The sequence below is a fragment of the Sceloporus undulatus genome, chromosome 1 (genome assembly GCF_019175285.1).
Source record: "Sceloporus undulatus isolate JIND9_A2432 ecotype Alabama chromosome 1, SceUnd_v1.1, whole genome shotgun sequence".
In the NCBI taxonomy this organism is placed as follows: Eukaryota; Metazoa; Chordata; class Lepidosauria; order Squamata; family Phrynosomatidae; genus Sceloporus; species Sceloporus undulatus.
This window is the reverse complement of record NC_056522.1, coordinates 5,056,479-5,072,324: the sequence shown is the minus strand read 5'-3', so window position 1 is coordinate 5,072,324 and position 15,846 is coordinate 5,056,479. Positions and strand designations below refer to the sequence as shown.

At 41.6% G+C, this 15,846-nt stretch overlaps 1 protein-coding gene across 14 annotated transcripts in view; it reads right to left on the bottom strand.

Moving 5' to 3' along the window:
* Nucleotides 1-15,846, bottom strand: part of EXTL3 (exostosin like glycosyltransferase 3) — a 215,683-nt gene that overhangs the window by 119,867 nt on the left and 79,970 nt on the right. For 13 of the 14 annotated variants that reach the window (XM_042447739.1, XM_042447688.1, XM_042447775.1 and 10 more), the window contains one exon: nucleotides 12,460-12,602. The exons of the other annotated variant lie outside the window; for it this stretch is intronic. The gene's annotated coding sequence lies outside the window, so the exon portion shown is untranslated. The remainder of the gene's footprint in view (nucleotides 1-12,459; nucleotides 12,603-15,846) is intronic. 14 annotated transcript variants of the gene reach the window in all.

Below are 15,846 nucleotides of genomic sequence, written 5' to 3'. Positions count from 1 at the left end.
TTGGGGAGGGCGCAGTTCCTTTCTCTCCCCCTCAGAGACCAAGATGGAGTTGGATACCTTTGGGGAGGGCGCAGTTCCTTTCTCTCCCCCTCAGAGTCCAAGATGGAGTTGGATACCTTTGGGGATACCTTTGGGGAGGGCGCAGTTCCTTTCTCTCAGTGAAAACTTGGCCACTCATAAACATTCCCTTCAGATTGTAAGAAGTACAGTACCACCAGGATCAGTCGTCTATGCAATGGAATTTAAACTACAGTTCCAGTTTCACTTCTGGCTACAATGAAAGAATCTCAAACCCCCCCCCCCTTTCCCCCCCCCTGTATACATCAGACTTTCTCCCTTTCAGTGAATTTCCTCATCTTTAAGGCAGGGAGGTGAGAAAATGACCTTATTACTGATGCAATCGATGGTGAATTAGGGCAGAACCCACCAAGGAAGGTCCATGCTGCAAAAGACTTTCACATTAAAGAAATTAACAAAACCCCAACAGCAGGGTCTCCAACATGTTTATACAGCTGCTGTGTTTCACAACGCAAGTTCATCCCAAAGTTTCAGCTCCTCCTTGCTTCCTCAGGCACATTATCCACAGGTGTGGAAGGCAAAAAGGTCCTCATTATTATGGCATGACATTGTGTGTGTGATATTTTTCTTGTTAACTGCCCTCGAGTCGATTACAACCCATAGCGACCCTGTGGATGAGATATATCTATTGGCAAATATAGTAACCAGACTAGAGATAATAGAATACTAGTCCTGAAATAACTGTATTGGTTTTTTAATATGTTCCCAAAGTAAAATTCAAGGTGTGAGTGTTGACCTATGTATGTCCCTTCAAGTTGCTTGTTGAATTACGGTAGCCCCATGAATTCCATAGGGTTTTCTTAGGCAAGGAATACTCAGAAGTGGTTTTCCCATTCCTTCCTCTGAAATATACCTTACAGCACCTGGAATTCAGTGATGGTCTCAAGTACTAAGCAGGAGTGACCCTGCATAGCTTCCAAGATCAGAGGAATCTAATGCTTAGAGTATTTAAGGCCATATTCATGACTTGCTGGTTCCAGATTTTTTCAAAAACTCTTCTTCTTATATGATGACAGGAGCACAGATGGGCCCTGGGGAATAGGTGCATGAGATGCAACATGGAAAGGGGGGGGGGCAGTAAGGGGAGGAAAGGGTATCAAGCGTTTCAGCTCTCTCACTGGTTGTGTCATCCCGCTTTACCCCATCCTTGTGCTGTGAGGAAAATCCCATGGCAGACTCATAAGGAGTAGCTTATGGGGGAAAGGACAAATGGTGAAATAGAAGCAGAACAAGGAACTACTAGATGGTTTGGGATGTTAACTTAAACAGATATCCCTTGTCATTGCAGCTCATTAAGCCTGGCAGTATTCCTCCTTGTCGAGAGACAAACTCATCAAGGGAAAATTCCACCAGCACTATTCACTTGCAAAGGAGAGGAGAGACAGACCCAATGAGACTATCAGATATGGAGAAGGGGCTAAAAGGTGAAAGAAGGAAGGCAGGGGAAGGAAAATCCTTCTGCAGAGCAAAAGACCAAAAATGCTTTATTCCTAGGAAGGACCATAGAGGTGAGTTACTTCAGCAGAGATATTTGGCCAGCCATTGGTTGCATTAGCACAGATTCAATATGACAAAGAGCACTCAGAGGTGAAGCCATTGCTGGGTGCACAAGGACAGGTGGCTAGAGCTTAGTAGGGTGGGAGTGGGAAACATCTCTTCCAGGTTGAACTTTCCAGCCATACCTCACTTCCAGACAGAGCCCAGAATTGTAGGATCCACATATCAGGTGCTATTTCTCAGTTTCAAGGCACAGTTTTATTCTGAAAATAAGAAGAGCCCTGCTGGATCAGAAGGCCAAAAGTCCTCTCTTGTTCAGCCGCCTTCTGTTTCACCCCAATAGTCAGCCAGATACTGATGGGAAGCCCATAAATGGGACATGAGCACCACCCCCCACCATTCACTTGCTCTTCAGATGGGTTATTCAAGGGGAAAAGAAGCATGACTGGAGAAGGAGTTCCTTCCCCCACCTCCCTTCTCAGCAGAGACCCCAGTGGCAGCCAACTCTGTGGCCCCCATGGGGCTGCCGTTCTCCACTGCCTTTCCAATTATGAAAACCCTTCTGTGTGGGAATCCAACCGTACAGCTATGAGCAAATGGTAGCGATCCCAAGTTGGCTCCTGTCAGCCATATGAGTTGATGGGGGAGCATGAGGGGAGGGGAAGCAGCACATTAGGAAAAGATGTCAGCATTTCTACAGATATTAGTTTCACACTGACAGCCAAATGCCAACTGCAAACAAGGGAGGAGGGGAATGGCTGTGGGCCATGACTGTTTGTGGCTGAAGAGCACCAGGCACATGGTTGGCAACATGTTTTGTTTTGCCCACATGGGTTCTTTGGGCACAGGTTTGTGCATTGCATCTTTCCTACCAATAACATTGAGGACAAGGCTCTTGAGAAGTTGTGTGCATGTCACTGGTGTCACTGTAGCTGCCACTGGCTTTGTGGCACAGTATGCCTGGCTTAAACAGGCAGGATGGAGAAAAACTGAAATTTTGGGAAGGGAGATCTGCCTTGTAGTGGCAGTGCAGAAGAGTGTGAAGTAAACCCAAACAAGCAACAGGGCATGGCAATTTGTCTGCAATGAATCCCAACAGATCTACAACAGGATATCCTGCGGAAGCAAGGGAGTATATTGTATGACACCCTGGGGAGAACTTCAGAGAGAAAAGACAGAGATGTTTCCCTTTCCATCAATTCGGGCTTCTCAAGAATGCCTCTTGCTTCCACAGCATTCAGATCTTTTTCCTCTCTTCAATCCATCTGTTACAGCATAGCCCAGCACTTACTTCCCCAATAGCTCACTCACAAGATCAATCCTTTCCTATTCAGCTCTCAGACCAGAACCACCAGAGACTCCAATTGCACATCATTGCCTTTTTAAAACTTTCAAATTTCAGCATCTCTTCTTTATTCTCCAATATATGAACACTCAGACTAACTAAAAATGCACATTTCAGGATTGCTGGTGGTACAAAACGGAGAGAGAGGTGGTGGTGATGAGAGGAGAGTGAATAATGGCATTTTACAAAATATTGCCTGCTCAGTAACTCAGTTTAGTTATACTTACTACAACTTCCAGAACACCTGTTATATTTTTGGATCAGAGACTGCAGTTTCCTTTAGCTCAAACTGAAGGGCTCTGCTGCCTTTACATCAATATCTGGCTGCAGCAAAAGGTGTGCTGACTGATTTTTAAGACTGTCAAATTAAGAGACTGAAAGTACTTCAAAGATTTGTATGCTCCCTCTCTCTCATACTCAGGATATCCCTTCCTCAACTTTTGTAGTACTATGGTTATAGTGCATAGATAGGCAAGAGGCTCTAGTCAGTATAACTGAAGGGAGAAATTTGGGTTGAAGTCAAGAAATATCTGGAGGGCCACAATGGGTCACTTCAATAGAATACTATGTCTGCACTAAAATTAGAACTAACAAAGGTTAGGATTAACTAGAATTTGCAAACGAGCGTAAAACTTTGGTATCACTCTTATTTGTTTAACATGTATGGTAAAAATATTATACACAAAGCAGGATTAGATTTGGAGGAAGGATATGTGAAAATTGGAGGAAAGAACATCAAACTTTAAGATACGAAGATGTCACCATACTGCTAGCAGAAAATATCAAAGACTTCAAACTGTTACTGAACAAAATCAATGAAGAAAGTACAATGGTAGGTTTAAAGCTGAACATTAGGAAAACAAAAATAATGGCCACAGAGGATTTACATGACTTTAAAATAGATGAAATAGTACAAGATTTTTCATATCTTGGCTCAATCATTATTAATCCATGTGGAGACTGCAGTCAGTAAATCAGAAGATTTGGAAGGGCAGCTATGAAAGACAAGATCCGAAAGTGCAAAGATGTTAAACTGAACAATAAAATTAGGATAGTCTAAGACACTGTATCCCCTGTCACCATGTAGGGATGTGAGAGCTGAGTAGTGAAGAAAGCAGATAGAAATTCAACTTCATCTGAGATGCGGTACTGAGGAAAAGTGCTGAGGTACCATGGATGGCCAAGAGGACAAACAAATACAGTGGATCCTTGTTATACGCTGGGGTTTGGTTCCAAGATCCCCCGTATATAACAAAATCCATGTATGCTCAAGTCCCATTAAGTATAATGACATAGCAAAATGGTGTCCCTAATAAAAAATGGAACATCAAGGTAAATTTATACTTTTTTGGAACATTTTCAAACCGTGTATGCTTAAATCCGTGTATAAAAAATCCGTGTATAAGAAGGGCCGACTGTAGGTCCCAGAGCAAATCAGGTCTCAACTCTCCCTAGAAGCCAAGATGACTAAACTAAGGCTCTTGTACAGTACTTTGGCCACATCATGAGAAGACATGGACTCATTAGAAAAGTAAGTAATGCTTGGTAAGGTGAAGGAAAGTAGGAGAAGAGGAAGACCACATTAGAGGTGGATAGACTCAATCAGAGAAGCCATGGCCGAGACCATGCAAGACCTGAGCAAGGCTGTGGAGGACAAGGTGTCTTGGATATCCCTCATTCACAGGATCACCTTAAGTCAAAGTCAATTTGATGGCAGTTAGCAACAACAAAGGCAACTGTCTCAGGGGCCAACTTTCACTTCTGTACCTAGCAGTGCAACCATATTTTTAGCTACAAATACAACCTGGAGGAGATGAAAAGTCACTTCTTATACTTCTGCAGTTTTTTGGGCCTGTTTTTGGCATTCAAAATAACTATTCAGGGTTGAATTGTTGTTTCGCTATATATTTAATACATACTGTACTTTTTGATGTTAAAACAATGTGTGGGTTGCTCTGCAGCCTATATAAATGGTGAATTGGTGCTTCCATTAGGTTTCAGGAGAAGCCATTAACCAGCTTATTCTGGCCAGAAAAAGAGCAGTCTAGGAAGTCTTTAGCAGTTGAGGACTGCAAAAACAGCCTTGGTGGGCCACATGGAGCCCCAGGGCCTTAGTTTGCTCACCCATGTTCTAAATGCATCTTCCTAAAGGATGCTCAAAAACCAGCAAACCAGTTTCAGGATAATGCTTCAGGCAAATCAGGAAGAAACAAAGATATTTTATCAGGCCCTGCTTTCCACTACTCCATGTCATTTCTCTTGTTCTTATGTTTTCTTTTCTCATTCCCCTCCCCAACATAAAGCAATACAGGTTGGGGCTTATCTTATCCAGAATTCTGAAATCTGAAATACTCCCAAATCCAAAATTGTCCATACGGTTGGCTGAGAGAGAGACACCTTTGCTTTCTGATGGTTCGATGTAAACCAATTTTGTTTCATGCACATAATTATTTGAGATATTGTGTATAAAATTAATTTCAGGCTACGTATATGTAAATGAATTTCATGTTTAAACTTGGGTTTCCTCTCCAAGGATATGTTTTTGCAAATTTTATCCCAAACATTTCAAATAAGGGAGATTCAACCTGTATTTCAAACTCTGTTATAGGCAAACAGTGTTTTGTGTGTGTGTGTGTGTGTGTGTGTGTGTGTGTAATCTTCCAGCATTCCTTCACCCTTTACATTCCTCCTGTTCAATCAAAGATTACTTCAAAGAGAGAGAAACCGCTGTGCGAAGTCGAGGTCTTTCTCCAAAGTGACTGCAGTACCCCTTTCTCTGCTTTTAGCCCACATGTTCTGTTTAAAGAGGTGATAGCCATGCTCTCTAGCACTAATGAGTTCTAAAGCAGGCAGGAATCATGAAAGGAATAAAAGCATATGGTCTTCCACATGAATTCCAGTTCACCACAGGCTCCAAGATACAGTCTGGCCAGCTCACAATGACTCCAGTAACAGCAATATCAAAGTCCCTTGAATACAAATAAACTTCATCTCTCCTCAGGGAATGAGTGTGTGTATGTACGCGCGTGTGTGTGTGTGTAAAAATAAAATCAGAATACAATGGGCTCTTGATATCCACTGGGGTTTGGTTCCAGGACCCCCTGTAGATACCAAAATCTATAGATGGTCAAGTTTCATTGTATACAATGGGGCAGTAAATTGTGTCCCTTATTAAAAAAGGCAAAACTAAAATTTGCTTTTTCAAATTTGTATTTTTGAGTATTTTCAAGACATGGATGTCTGAATCCGTAGATAAAGAATCCATGGATATGGAGAGCCAACTGTAACAAGGCTAAACAGGTGATCAATAGAAGCATCCTACACAGTACAAGTTGTTTCCTCCAGCTGTGATAAGGGATAACACTCAGTATCAAAGGTCTCTCTCCCTCTTTGATAGTAGAAGCCCTGCTCACCTGGCACTCCCTGGACTTCCAAAAATTCCTCTGACAGCCTACTGTACTTTTGCCAACATTATCTCCACAGCTGTGAGGACTATAAACTTTGACTTACTGTATATATTCATGTGTAAGTCTAGAAATTTAGGTCAAAAAATTTACCCAAAAACCTGAGTTGACTTATCCACACAGGTCAATGTAAGTAGAGTATCTTAACTCTTATTCATCTCCTGGTGAAAGAAGGCAAGAGTATAATCTGTCCTGAAAGCACTGACCCCCTCTACTCTCTCATCCAGCCAGTTTTAGGAGTGAGCACAAAGATTTATGTCTGCTGGAATTTTGGAAGTTCTTTGACATTGTTTTGCTTTGCTTCATCCTTTAGATCCTTTGTTATATTCCGCTAAGTTTCACACTTGAATTATACAAGGGTCATATCTAAATCCATAGTACTGGCACCCAAACCTGCCCTCAACTTATACATGAGGTCGACTTATAGTCGAGTATATACGGTAAATGGTTTGGATGTCAAGCATACTGTACAAGCAAACAGGACTGTGCATCCCAGAAGCATTGCTACTTAAAATTACAGTGCGGACCAGGGGAGGGAGAATGAGGGAGAAAGGTATGGAGCACTGGGTAGAACAAGAGGTGCCCAGTAAGTAATCACTTGGCTTGACTGGTAGCACCACGAATGTGGTGCTTGTGACCATTACTTTTTGGTTTCTCCTTCCTCTTGTTGCCTCATTTCTAGAACTGATAGTATAAAACCTCTATTTGGGAATTTGCTTTTTAGAAGCAGATTCCTAGCCACCCAGAGTGTCTGACTGCAGTTTCACCAAATAAAGAGAAAACCAGGAAATTTTAACAAACTCTTTCTTTCTTCTGATCTCGACCATCCATGTCTGATGCCCAACATGCCTCTGCAACCATAAACCTGCTGATCAAAACAATTATTTTTAGCCTGGCAGTTCGGAGGCAGCAGTCTGGTTTCCTCTCCTGGACAACACATCTGGATTCTATGTGATCATTCAAGTATTTTATTTTTCACTACTGTTCTAAGAATTTTGCAAGGGAGCACAGGAAGGAAGTAGGCAACATCCTTTCCCAAATCACCATCCAGAGACACATACCTAGAGTAAACAACCGCTAATGATATTTGTTGCCTGCTGGCATTGTCTCTCTGTCAACAGGGAATTGTGTCTTCATAGGTAACAACAGAAGAAAAATATGAACAAAACAGACTAACAGAAAAGTTAATGTATGTAGAGAGATCTTGTAGTACCTTTGAGACTAACTGAAAGAAACAGGTTGGCAGCATGAGCTCTCGTAGACTAAAGTCTACTTCCTCAGATGCATTTGGTGGAGTGGAAGCCAGGGACAGATATGTATATGTGTCACTGATATGTGAGACTGTCAATTCAAATTCAAAATCCTTTGTGTATGGAAATGAAGTGGCAAAGGATTTTGAATTTCAATTTATATTCAACTTGACATTCTCACATACCAATGGCATATAGATGTCTGTCTCTGGCTTGCATTCCACCAAATGCCTCTGAGGAAGTAGAGTGAAGTCTACAAAAACTCATGCTGCCAACTTCTTTCTTTCAGTTAGTCTCAAAGGTGCTACAAGATCTCTCTACATACGGATCCTCTAGACTAACACGGCTATATCTCTGAATTCCACAAAAGTTAAGGGGCCCATTTCACTCCTAAGATACCTGATATATTTAAGTCTTAACAAATAGACAATTGCCACCTCTCATCCAGGTTCTGACCAAGCCTTTCTCTTCTTTTCATTGCCAAATACTTTCTCCCACCCCTACATTTGCTTCGAACCAGTGTGGTATAGTGGTTTGAGTGCTGGGCTACAACTCTTAAGACTAAGGTCTGAATTGCCACTTAGCCCAGAAATCCACCGGGTAACCTTGGGGAAAAGTCACATAACCTCAGATGAAGACAATGGCAAACCTCCTCTGAACAAATCTTACCAAGAAAACCCTTGGATAGGTTTGCTTTAAGGCTACCCTAAGTTGGAAACAACTTGAAGCCACACAACAACAACACTGGCTTCATCCATGCACCTCCATGTGTCATTCTGGTTCTCTCTGCTTCCCTTTTATTCTCAACTCTTTTGGTTCCCTATCACCATCCAGATATCTTAGAGATCCTTCACTTTCCCACAACAGAATACCTTCCTCCTTCCACCACCTCTTAAATTCCATTTGCTTCTTCTCTCCCCTCCAGTCAAGTTGTTACCGAGTTTGGTTTTATATAAATTTTGGGTGCCAAGCGATCAAAAATCATGACCCCTGACTGACCCTATCTCAAGCCGCCATTACCCCAAAAGCGAGCCGACCACGTAGCCAGCAAGCTTGCTAGGCTTGGTCACAGGAAAAAAAGGTAAAATGCAAACCTTTCAGCAGGCAGTTTTGGGAGTTGCCCTACAAGTTTCGCAGGCAGCCCAAAGACAACAGAAGTAGCCTCTCTGATAATGAGCGAGTGATTGTCTTAAACAGCTCTGCCATCTAGATATTTGTCCTCCCCTGAAAAGTGTCAGACCTCTTCTTTGTGTATCCATTGTTTAAGTTTCAGCTTAGACAAAAGATAGCTATCAAGACCTTTGTTCGCCAGGTAGCCATAGCCTGAGGATATGTTTCGCAGTATAAATAGGACCCCGATTTCTGCCCTCATTGGGCTTGTCGAGCTGAAGTTCCACGCCTTAAACCTTGCTTGTTGAGCTGCTGCTCCAGGCTTGAGTTCCCCCGAGCCTTGGGCTCACTGAAATCACTTGAGTGAAGCCAAGCTCACTGTCACCGGGCCTCGTTAGCTTTGCCTGCCGGAACTCAGCTCCTAGCCACCGCGGTCGCCGCTTGCTTTTCCTGTTCCCGTGGCCGTGCTTCACCATCCACCATCTCTCACATCCGTCGCTTTGGAGAAGACTCCTAAGGTCATTATCCCAAGGTGCCTCTATCCTTTCTCCTTTACCCCCAAACTCTCCCCCTCCCTTGCTTTAGCATTGAATGTGTGTGTGTGTGTGTGTGTGTGTGTGTGAGAGAGAGAGAGAGAGAGAGAGAGAGAGAGAGAGAGATCCCTTTTGTTGTGTGGCTTTAATAAATGTTTATATTTTGATTGCAACTCATTGGCATGGGAGTCTCGGTTTCTTGGGGTTGGACTAGATGACCTCTTGTATACACATAGGGACACGATCCGCTGCATGCGTTGTTAGTACATGCCTCTCGCAATATTTAGATTGTAAGCCTGCGGGCAGGGAACTGTCTGGTTAAAAAATAATAAATGTAAGCCGCCCTGAGAGCCATTAGGGCTGAAGGGCGGGATATAAATACCTAAATAAATATAAAATAAATAAATATTTGAGCTGATTAAATTCCCTAATTCGATCCTTGCTAACAAAGTTAAGCTATGGATTGACCTCTGCCTGCCTTCATATGTTCTGCCATGCTGCTTGCTGTACCTAAATATCTATCTTCCTCATTGATGTGCATAAGTTCCTAAAAGTTACCTGTCAACCTATAGTGATCCCACAAATTTCATAGGGTTTTCTTTGGCAAGGAATACTCGGAAGTAGTTTTGCCATTTCCTTCCTCTGAAATAGAGCCTACAGAAGCTGATATTTGCTGGTGGTCTCCCATCCAAGTTCTAACCAGGTCTGACTGCTTAGCTTCCAAGATCAGTCAGGATTTGGTGCCTTCAGAGTATTCATTTCACTTAGTTATGAACTAACTATACTTGACTGTATATTAGTATATACTATATAAGTTACTTATTTAACTATATACACTTGTCCCACCATATTCGCTAGGGTTAGGAGCACAAGACCCCTGTGAATATGGAAAAACCGCAAATAACGAAAACACCATGTTTTTACCCGAGAGGACACCTCTCTATGAATCTCTAGGTCCTCCAGTGCAACTCTGTGGTCAACGTCCAACAGACACTGACCATAGAACTGCGCTGGAGGAGCTACAAAGGCCTAGTAGAGTATTTTCTCTAGGAATCTAGGTCTTTTAGTGCAACTTTTATTTAAAGTTGACCATAGAGTTGCACTGGAGGACCTAGATATTCCTAGATAGAACATATTAATCAAATCCATGAATAATCAAATCCGCAAATACCAAAGACGCAAATATGGAAGGATGAATGTATTTAGTTCTATATTCATGGTTCAGGCTATGAATGCTACTGTGCAGTGTTTGGTTGAAATATTCATCCCTTTTTTTTTTACTTTTCTCCGTTTTGATCTAGAACTGAAATGGACCTAATTGGCACTGTTACACCACAATGTACCCATTTCTTTTTATTTGATTTCTGACCCATAATAAAGCCAGCTTGCCCCTTCGCAGTGCTGAGCATCTTGTGTACATAAAGTGATAACAATTCCAATTAGATCCCCATCAGTTCCAGGTTGGAATGCGACAAAATATGGAGAAGTCAAGAAGCGGGTGAATTCTTCTGTAAGACACTGTAAGTAGCCAAAAACAACAACATCCATATTCAAGATGAGAAATGTTTGTTGGCACGGCAAAGACTCCAAAGCCGACAGAAGCACAGAATATTTTCAGGAGAAAACCCCAAGGGAAGAAAATTTATCGAAGCAGCATCATTAAGGATTGTGGCCACAGTACGCTGGCTGACTCTGGGGGGGAGAGAGCTGAATAAAACATCAGAAAACTGTGTGAGGACAAAAATGGAGTGGTTTAAAAGAGGAGCACATATTGTTGCAGGTCCCACCTGCTATGTCTCACTTCAATTGACAGGCTTATCCTCCATTAATAGCCCTATTAGTTGTTTTATTTACTACATGAATCTGCTGAAATGTTGACTGTCAAAGCCCTCCATGGACTGGCCCCTCCTTACTTATCTGAACTTCTTTCTCCTTACATTCCTACTCGTACCCTCCACTCTGGTAGTCAAGGTCTCCTGTCCCAGCGTAGAATTGCCACTGCCCCCTCCCGGATTCGTCCCTTCTCACTTGCTGCCACTTACTCCTGAAACCTTCTTCCATCGCATGCACACACCATCACTTCTCTACCCAGTTTTAAAACTGAGTTAAAAACTATATTGTTTAGCGAAGCGTTCCCAGGGGTGAGCCCCTCTCTGCCCCAGGATGCCTCGTTTTAACTATCCATTAAGAAACCAAGCCCTCCCTCCAGTCCATCTCCCCTGATCCAGGCCTCGGAGGTAGAGAAGAACTGCTGGACCTCATCCCCTTTCCCACCACCACTCCCTTCTCCTTTTGTGTCGTGTCTTTTTAGATTGTAAGCCTGAGGAAAGGGAACTGTCTAATTAAAAAGATTGTATGTACAGTGCTGTGTAAATTTACAGTGCTTTATAAATAAAGGTCCACGCAAAACCTATGTCACAATAAACCTGCTGATTTCCAAAGTTATAGAAGAGTTTTTTGTTGGTCTCCATGCAAAATATGAGCACAGCGCCCATTCAGAAACTGCCTACCATACTATATTTATACTCTTCCTGATCAATTGTTTGAGAAGTTGTACCTCAGAGATTACTGTTTTTCAAAACCAAACCATTAGCCTTACTCAGAGCACTATATCAAAATGCAAAATGATTAACTGTTTAATATGGGGTTGGGCAATGGGCAAAATGCTCACACTCCTGAGCTGTTTTTATGCCACTCAGGGATAATATATATATATATATATATATTTTTTGCAAAAAATAAATAAAAATTTAAGAATGTCCCTCCCAAATCCTCACTAGAGGACATGGGGGGATTTTAATCATATGGAGGGCTGGGCTATTTGAGGCCTAGAAGAGGTCTTTAATTTTTTTAAAAAGGAAGCAAATAGGAATTGATTTCTGCTCACTTTCTGTCAACAAAAAAGGCCTCCCCCGGTCTAAAATGGCTTCAAATTAGAGGCTTCAAATCAAATATGAACACCAGGGAGATCACAGGGAAGCAGATAAGATAATACAACAAATAGGGGAGCTTTAAAAATTATCAGGATAAAACTGCTGATGATGCAGAATCAAATCATTTTTTGCAAAAATGCATCTTCACTGTTGGGGATGGAATGGATTTTTAAAAAGACAGTGATTCTTTTTCTTTTTGCACACATAAAGAGATAGGATGAGTTAAGAAAACTGCAAGCAAAGACTTACAGCCACCTGCAGTTCCATGGCCAATCTGCAACCTGGGAGAAGCCTCCAATCCAATATTCAGGTCAGTTACTGTTCCAAATGAAATGTCGTTTCTCCTTGGCCACCAGGAATGGGTTTAACCAACAGTTTATCACCAGGGACAGCTGCAAAAGAGTAAAATAAAGGAGACGGAACGATTATGAGAAGGGTAATCTGTAAAAATAAGCACCAGAATATGACATCCAGAATGGTGCAGCCTCATATCTTGAAATGTAATTAAATCCCACATTGCATCCCATGGTAATCTGAATTATTACATACTTAAAAACACAAATCAGGTCACATTTTTTGGGGAAAGTTAATAGAATTTGGTCATGAAGAAATCACCCCTTAAGGTAGGGGTGGACCAAGGGCAGGCATACACCCAAGGCTGTTCAGCCCTTTCAGACTCCACCAAAAAGGGTGAAATATCTTTCCTGGAGGGACATCATCTTTTAAATAGGACGGAGGACCCTTCCCTAGCTCCGTTTAACATTTTAAAATACTGCTCTTTCAAACTCCAAAAATGGACTTCTGCCCATTTCCAAATTTAGGTTGAGTTTATATTTTGGGCATCTTGGGCAGCTTCTAGACTGGGTCCTGAGCGCAGAAACTTTGCCCACAGATCTAATGCTGCTGCGCTCCAGTCTTCTTGTTCTCGTGTGTCTTCAAGTCAATTCCAACTTATGGCAAACCTGAGGCAAATGTATCACAAGGCTTTCATGGCATGACTTGTTCAGAGAAGGAAGTTGAAAGTGTGTGACTTGCCCAAGGTGACCCAGTGGGTTTCCATGGCCGAGTGGAGATTTGAAACTGGTCTCTTAGTGTCCTAGTTCAATACTCAAGTCACTACACTGTGCCAACTCCACTTAAAGCAAACCCATTCTAGGGTTTCTTCAGAGGAGGTTTGGCATTGCTTTTCTCAAAAACTGAGAGTGTGTGACCCAGTAGGTTTCCATGACTGAGTGGGGATTTGAATCCTGGTCTCTTCGACATCTAGTCCAACACTCAAGCCACTATACAATACTAGAGACAGCTTTATTTAGGAAGATAATATAAAATAAGCAGTGACTGGAAATATATCTTCCATTCCAGGAAGGAAACACATAGAACAAGAAACAAAAATGCTAATGCGGGTTTTATCTTGCCATTGCTAGAAGTCTCCTGCACTGAGCAGCTATTTATCCACCATTAAGTGACTCCTGGATTTCCACCATTTAGTGACAGTCAATCTAGACACTGTTAACAGAATGGATACTGGAGCCAAATCCCTTTAGGGAATTCTCCTCTATGCTAACTCCCAGAAGAAATCAGTATGCACGCTGATGGCACTCCGCTACACATCACCACAATTTCCTCTAATAGCAACCTCAAGGGCTGAGTTGACCAAAGCCAAGGCAAGAAAGACTGTTGAGAAACAGGAGAGAGATCTGAGCATGCTTGGTGTGTACCTTGAGGGCTGCAAAGGTACATCAAATCTTTGTGCTTCTTCTAACAAGAAAGAACTAAAGTAACAGGTGCAAGCATTACTTTTGCATCCTACAATTGTGATTAGTAATATTTTTGACCTATGTAGGCTTCTGTGGTTACCCACTTTCACACCTGAAGCCAGAGGAAAAAACATCAGAAAAATTCAAGAAAAAAAGATCTGTCCTTCTTTTAATAAAAGGAAAAAATGAATTGTGGAATGCTTTCTTTGAGAATGATGAATAAAATGTTTAAGTCAAGGTTCTTATATACTTACAGTCCCCTGCCACATTATTTCTAGAAATTATGTACCAGCCAGGCTTGCATCTAAGAGTATGTACAATAGCTCACATAATTTCAATTCCTGGTCTTAGTTTCCCTTTTCTCAGCTCACTCAGAGAGTTAATACTTTCTATCTGATTGGCACTACAAAGGGCTAAAGGAAACAAAATAATATACTTTGTTTTACTAATGCTGATGTGGCTTTTTTTTCTACCTTGGTTGATTTTTTGCCAGCTCCTCATAAACTAGGCTCCTTGTAAATCAAGTATCTAATATAGATCTCAAATAAACTGTCTATAAATATGTGAAGTTGAAGGCGTTCATGACTGGTATCCATAGTTTTTTGTGGGTGTTTTGGGCTAAGCGGCCATGTTCTAGAAGAGATTATTCCTGACATTTCGTCAGCAGCTGTGGCTGGCATCTTTATTTATAGAGAATGCTCTATAAATAATGTCTATAAATAATCAGTAACATACTATCACCTAATTAAAATAATTATAATGATACTAATTCTAGTAATAGTATTGATAAGAATAGTACTAATAATATCAATAATTATACTCATGGTAAACTAAATCTATTAATTTGAATATTTAAATGCATAAAAACACTCTCACCAAAATAATACATGACATTATTACCATAACCCAATATACAACTTATAGCAATCCAGTTCCTAATATTTTCATATTGGGGATAGGCATGCTTTGCAGTCCCTTCCATTCTTTCAGCTTCTCTGAATTATCCACACTTCTACTAAAATGTTTATTTGGTAACTGTTCATGGCTATTCATAAAGTCCTTAATTTCAAAGGTGCTATAAGATTAATTGATATGCTGATATAGACTAACACAGCTACATCTCTTCTAGAAGGAGGAGGTTATGCTTCTCATTCACCTCACTAGAAGTCCTGCTCTCTCCCATTTTCCTTGGCTACTGTGAAAACTCATAAAATCATAGAGTTGGAAGAAACGCCAAAGGTCATCCAGTCCAACCCCATTCTGCTATACAGGAACTCACAATCAAAGCCCGACAGATGGCCATCCAGACTCTGTTTAAAAACTTCCAAAGAAGGAGACTCCACCACTTTCCGAGGCAGCAGGATATTCCACTGTCGGACAGCTCTTACTGTCAGGACGTTCTTCCTAACATTTAGGTGGAATCTCTTTTCCTGTACGTTGAACCCATTGCTCTGTGTCCTAATCTCTGGAGCAGCAGAAAACAAGCTTGCTCCATCCTCAATATGACATCCCTTCAAATATTTAAACAGGGCTATCATGTCACCCCTTACCCTTCTCTTCTCCAGACTAAACAGATCTTGCTCCCTAAGCAGCTCCCCATAGGGCTTCATGTTTTCCAGACACTTCACCATTTTGGTGGCCCTCCTCTGGATATGCTCCAGTCTCTCAACATCCTTTCTGAACTGTGATGCCAAGAACTGAACACAGTATTCCAGGTGAGGCCCAACCAAAGCAGAACAGAGTGGCACTATTATTTCTCTCATGTGAGACACTATACAGTCCATCCTTCATATCCACGGAGGATCTGTTCTGGATACACATACCCTGCGGATAAAGAAAAATGTGGAATCACAAGTCCCATTTCCCGTAATGGTGGTGT